The sequence below is a fragment of the Ovis canadensis genome, chromosome 2 (genome assembly GCF_042477335.2).
Source record: "Ovis canadensis isolate MfBH-ARS-UI-01 breed Bighorn chromosome 2, ARS-UI_OviCan_v2, whole genome shotgun sequence".
Classification (NCBI taxonomy): Eukaryota; Metazoa; Chordata; class Mammalia; order Artiodactyla; family Bovidae; genus Ovis; species Ovis canadensis.
Genome location: NC_091246.1, coordinates 72,312,798 through 72,318,797, shown reverse-complemented (window position 1 = coordinate 72,318,797; position 6,000 = coordinate 72,312,798). Strand labels below are relative to the sequence as shown.

Here is a 6,000-nt window from a genome sequence, read left to right as displayed (position 1 = left end):
GCAGATTATAATCAGTAAATTAAAATGGTGGGGAGGATAATGAAATTATGTTAACAGCAGTAAGAAGCAACAGCTGACAGTGAGGGAAGGGATGGGCAAACTATAATAGAACTAAAAAAGCTATTCAGAGCTGTGTAGTGTGAGCAAACAGCAACGCTCACCATTACAGGAATAGAGACTTCAGCTGTAAATGTAATGAAATGAATATTCATAATGACTACCAGTTTTCATATAGCTGGAATGCATACTTTATTTCCTACGTGTACGTCGAAACTATTATTCTAAATATGAAGAGTTTAACTGGTGTTGGTCTCCGTGTCATCTGTCTCAGATTGGAAGGGCCTCCTACCACAGTGGGTCATGAACCTTTCCGTTTTAGCACTGTGTTCAATCCTGTTCACTATTAGATTGTAACACATTTTAAGAAACTCTGTAACTCATTAGATTACCAAAGGCAACATTACTTTCTTGAATCTATTGTTCAGCTGATTCATAAAATACTCTTTATCTAATACTCCATGGTGCAAAACTGTAAAATAAACCACTGACTTTTAGTTAAGACTGTACGTTCTCCAAAATGAGTATTATGTACGTGATAGTGGCGTTGCGAGGATTAAATGAGATAATGCATGTAAAACACTAAGCATAAACGTCTGGGGCAGAATAAAACTTCGGAAACGGTAGCTATTATTTTAGCAGGCCCCAAACCCTTATTCTGCAGGTGCAAAAATTAAGCCTCAAGAGAACTGACTTCCTAATGCTCGAATATCCAAGTTATTGTCCTGGATAAGCAGTTTAGCTGCCTGTGTTGGTTTGGTGTATTGGCAGGGCCTGAGGGCATATTTCTGCAGGATTCTTGTCTGCTGGGAATTGGGGGAATATGTTTGAACCCTGTGGCGTTAGAGGCTAATTCGATACCAATGGGGGTTCGAAACAGTTGTGTGCTAACAATATCCATCACCAAGGGAAGCCATTCGTCTATCTCTAAAACACCCGGGAGGAGGAAGACCCTCAGGACAGCAGGTTGTTAGGGAACCGGCGACCGGGACGAGGCAAGTAATAAGACAAGGGGATGAGTTCAAATCCTGGTTTGGTCAGCTTCAAAAAGGGACGAGCAGTTAAGAGGGCTGAAGATAACGGGGCTCTAGGAACACAGTAGGTTACCCCACCTCCCACCGCCGTTCCCGGAGGGGGGCCGCCACGCGTTTTCGCGTTCCGGAGAAATCGCTTTCTTGTTCCTTAGTAGAGCTTACTCTCCGCCCTGTAGGTAGGGAGGGAGTCAAAACCTCGCCTCTTCGCTCCTGAGGGCCGGAAGAGCTTGGACCTTCCTGGTGCGCGCCACGCCGCGGATGGAAGGCGGGAGGCCGGCGCGCAGCCCACGCGCGCCCCGCGTTCGCCCGCTCTAAAATGGCGGCTGAGGCACCTCGCTCACAGCCCGCCGCCCGCGCTCCTCCGAGTCGTGGCCTCGGGAGGCGGGAGCGGGCCGGAACGCGGAAAGCACGAGCGCGAGGGCGGCGTGGAACCTTCAATCAAGCGCGTTCCCCACCGCCCCGGCATGCTACAAGTCAGCAGGCGACCGCTACCGGGAATACAGCCGGCGCCTCAGAGGCGGGAGGGGCGGCTAACGAAAAAGTGAGGGGAAAAAAGAGCTAGCTAGCGGCGGCACATCCGGGAGCCTACGCCCGCCCCGCCCCGGAAATGAGGTTTACATGGGGGCGGGGTCTCTCTTCAAAGTGGATTCTTCCCCAGCTGTAGCCGGTTGTCTCACAAGGTGTCTGGAATCGTCCTCAACAGCCCCTCTCCTGGGTTAGCCGTTACCGTCTCCCGCTCTGAGGCTTCTTGGCACAATGCAGGCTGCTGCGACTGGTAGCTCTCGTTTCACAGAAAGTATCCCTCGCGCCACGGCCCTAAATTCGTCCTCCAGCCTCGCCAGGGCGTGTAGTAGTGTACCTCCGAGGGGAATCTAGGGGTAATCTCAGCCCCTGCCAAAGCTGGCGCATCTCTTTGGAATCCTTTCTGGGAAAGCTGCCGTTGCTCCCCCCGGTGACTCGGTTCGGGGGTTGTCCGTCACGGAACTGAGCCCGCCCCTTCCGGCTGCTAGTCGGCCCGCCTCCTCCTCTCTTCCCTCCCCCACCCCTCCCCGTGCGAGTGTCTCCCTCTCCCTCTCGCTCCCTCTCTCTTCTCCCTCTCTCTCTCTTTTGTGAGTTATAGCAACCGTTGCCTTGTGAATCAAGCGCCATAGTCACCGTAGTCCTGGCGACTGTTACCCATCAACAACAACTACTCCTCTCCTCCTCCTCCTCCTCCTCCTCCTCTTCCTCCTCCCCACCACCACCATCTCCATCACCCACCAACAACACCACAATAATCCACAGCCAAGGTGAATATTCTTCGGTCTCTACATGTGTGTGGGAGCGTGTGGATGCGTGTGAACGCTTGTGTCCGTGCGTGTGTGTGTCCGTGTGTGTGCGAGCCGAGTGTGGCTGTGCGGGGGTCTCACTTCTGACACCGGGGCTGCAGCTGCGGCGCCGCTGCCGAGGGGCTCGGTCCCCCGGGCTTGTTTACAATGGACCGTGCGCGCCGCGGCTGGGTCGGGGGTGTGGGCGCCGCGCCGCCCGCCCGCCGGCCCTGGCCCTCCGCGGCCGCGCTTCAGGGATGGAGCGGGAGCTCGGGGGGCTGCGAGCGGAGCGGGAGAGGGAGCCACAGTTCTGCGCTGCGGACGGTGGAGCTCTCCCCTAGGTCTGGGGCTGAGGAGGAGGGCCAGGTGAAGAGAGAAGGGTTCTTTTTTCCCTTTCTTTCTTTAATTTTCTTGTTTTTCAAAGCTGCTTGGTTCCTGCTTCTTTCCAAACCGAAATAGACAACAGTGTGCAAGGGGGGACCCAAGAGGTGGTGTTTTGTTGTTGTTGTTCACTTGTGGGGCCTTGTTACGGGTTTTGTTGTTTTTATCCTTATACAACGGTGAACTTTTCTCACCGCCTATTCCCTTCATTTTTGCCCCTCTTTGCCTTGTGCTTAAATGAGCTGCTCTTTTACCATCCTCATCAGCTGCATGGTTTTCTTTTTTCTTTTAAAACTGTGTTTTCTTTGTGCTGCAAACAGTCTTAATATCCTTTCAGCACTCTTCCCTCCCCCCTTTCTTTTACCCCCACACCCCTTGCACACACACTGGAACCAGGGGCTTCTTGGCTGGGTTCTTTCCTGCACTGGGAAGAAGATCTTTTTTTTTTTTTTTTAAGTCTCTCTCCTCTCTCTTTCTCTTTTGGTGTGTTTGTGTGTGAGTGTGAGATTTAAACCGGATGCAGGGCATCTGTGATACTTGGTTAGTAGTTATTGACAGTGCTTTATCCTTCGTGTGGAGATGGGAGGGGTACTAGTGAGGTTCCATTTCACTCTGATGAACCTCCTTCCCCACAGTGGAGTGTTAACAATTTTCATTGTGGTTAGGAGACTTTGTGTGTTACAAACAGGGAAAGGACAGAAGGAAGCTTTGTGAGAACTGTTGACAGTGTTATTTGTGACAGTTATGGTACTTCTAAAGAGTTTTTTTTTTTTTCTTCATCTTCTCTGTTCGTTTTCCTTTGAGAGTTGAAATTGAAGTCAAGTTGTTCATAAAGAATGTATGAAGCTACTCAACTTGAAACGTGTGTATATTTCACTTTCTTTGTGGTTGTTAAGATCTCGGCATATGTGTACTTAACAGTCTTTTTAATATTAGTTTTTGGTTTTCTTTAGACAGTGACTTAAGCCTGCTGAAGAGAGAGAACTTTTTCCTTTTTAGGTCTTTCCTTCAAAATTCTATTTTTCTCTGTATATTTGAATATTTGTCAGTCCTCAAGTTATAGGCTCTTAGATACAGGTAACTCAGTTTTAGAGATCCTGTAAATTTGTTCAATTTTCAGCGCAATGTTTAATTAATAGATCATGAGTAAAGAGTTTGATAGTGTGTGCTAAAGCAAATGTAATGTACTGTTTTATTTGCACATATTGAAGTTTCCAAATTGAAAAATTTAAATACTTAGTCTTTTTTTTCTAACAGCAAACCATATATTGATTTGCCCAACAGAACAGACCATGGATAATGTGACTATTAATTATTCTTGAAATTGTCAGTGAGCAGGTTGGGTAATTGTAATGCAATTTAAGGCTAATACTTTGTAAAATAAGAGAGTTTAAAAACTTTTCTTTTTTAAAATTAATTTCTTTGTGGTTGGTATTTTAAATGAAGATGATGTTGGTTCTGAACGAAGACTTTCTCAGAGCACTCAAATTTCTTTATATTTGTTGCCCCCTCCCCAGCCTAGGTTTCATGCAAATCTCTAATACTAACCTGTATTCTTTTTCTGTTCAGGTGAGTGTCAAATGCCTGAACACTTTTGGATGGTGAAGTTCCTCGGTCCTTATAAACTTTGAAGTTAATAGGAGTTTTACTGTCTTGAGACAGTTTCAGACTTTATGCCATTTAATAGATTTTCAGTTGAGTAGATTATATGCTATAATTTTATAGCTTAATGTTTTTATTGGCAGTGTCCAAGAACTTTTTTGAGGCATTTCACACATTACACCTATCTCAGTTTTTCTCTAAGTTAGATTTTCATTCACAAGGTGTTTTGAGATCAGAAGTTAATTTGAATTCTATTACTTACCGTTATTAAAAGCACATATGTGATATAAAAGTTGCTGCTAGAGATGCCTTGGACTCAGGTGTATCAACATTATTCATATGGATCAAGTAAATAATAGCTAGAAATACAAAGGATAAATTTTTAAATTTAACATACTGATAAATACTTGGTAACACTTGTATTTTTTTTCTCCTGTGATATTTTTCCTAGGAGAGAGTATATTATGTGTTGGTATTCTCTTGTGTTTGTATAAGACTAAAAAAAAACCTGAAGTGGCCAAACTTTAAAACTAAAATTATTAAATAGGAGTTACTTGTAACTTATTTTGAATGGCTGAATATTTGTGATCCATCGTATGTCATAATGTCTGTCTCAGCCTTTTTATGTTATTGTGCCTATTGTATTAAATGGTATAGGCATATTTCTGTACTACATTTAAATGTATAACAGTAAACTAAAATGCACTTCTCAAATGCATCATTCCACACTGTTTTCATTATATGGGATGATTATGCTAATTAAAAAATAGTATATTATTCCTCCAGTATTCAAATACTCTTGTACTCAAAAGGTTTATAGTTAATAAGTTTAGGATATGCAAAAAACTTACAGTTTATGAATTTAATATATGTTAATCCTAAGCAATATTTTTTATAGAAGCATTTTATGGTAAAAAGGTATTGCTATTAAAAATTAGGAATTAAAACATGAATTTTGAATCAAAGATTTAATCTTTTATTTAAACGATACATGTTACAATTTGATAACATGTTTCATTGTTCTTCAGAAGGTTGATGTTGTATATACTCTCTAAACTGTCAACTGAAGAAATCAGTGTGTGGAATTTGATTTTACATCTCAGAGTTTTTAGTAAGTATGTGTATATATGTGTGTGTATTTAAAAGAGAAGATAGAGTATCAGATATGTAGGAAGAGTTTTAAAAAAACTTTTCTGAACTATGTAGTAAGAATGTTACTTTGGGTTTCTTTTGTATCTCTAGTGAGTATGTTACAAGAAATGAGAATACCAAACAAAGAAACTTTTCAAATTACAAAGTCTTCAAAGACATAAACCTTTACATTATGAAAAATCTGCTGTTTTTTTTTTTTTTTTTTGCTTGCTTTCTTTGTTTTTATGCTGAGCATTAGGCTAAAAATCCTCTATATCTGGTTACTTTTAAAAATAAACAACTTACTTTCCCTACTGGAAATATTTGTCTTTAACTCTTTGGTATAGAGTCCCAGTGGCTGTTGGAAAACAGATTTTAAATTCCTCTCTGTTCACAGGTGCATAGTGTTCCCATATTTTGGAAATCTAAGATTAAATGGATTTAACTAAATCTAGCTTTGTGAGGGACAGATGGCTGTTTTAAACAGG

General features: G+C 42.9%; 1 protein-coding gene across 4 annotated transcripts in view; it reads left to right on the top strand.

Annotated features, from left to right (window-relative positions):
- The first annotated feature begins 1,723 nt into the window (after positions 1 to 1,723).
- The window catches only part of RFX3 (regulatory factor X3), a 335,060-nt gene continuing 330,783 nt past the window's right edge, over positions 1,724 to 6,000 (top strand). For 2 of the 4 annotated variants that reach the window (XM_069576467.1, XM_069576465.1), the window contains exon 1: positions 1,724 to 2,380. The gene's annotated coding sequence lies outside the window, so the exon portion shown is untranslated. The remainder of the gene's footprint in view (positions 2,381 to 6,000) is intronic. The other 2 variants (XM_069576466.1, XM_069576463.1) reach the window with 1 other exon arrangement.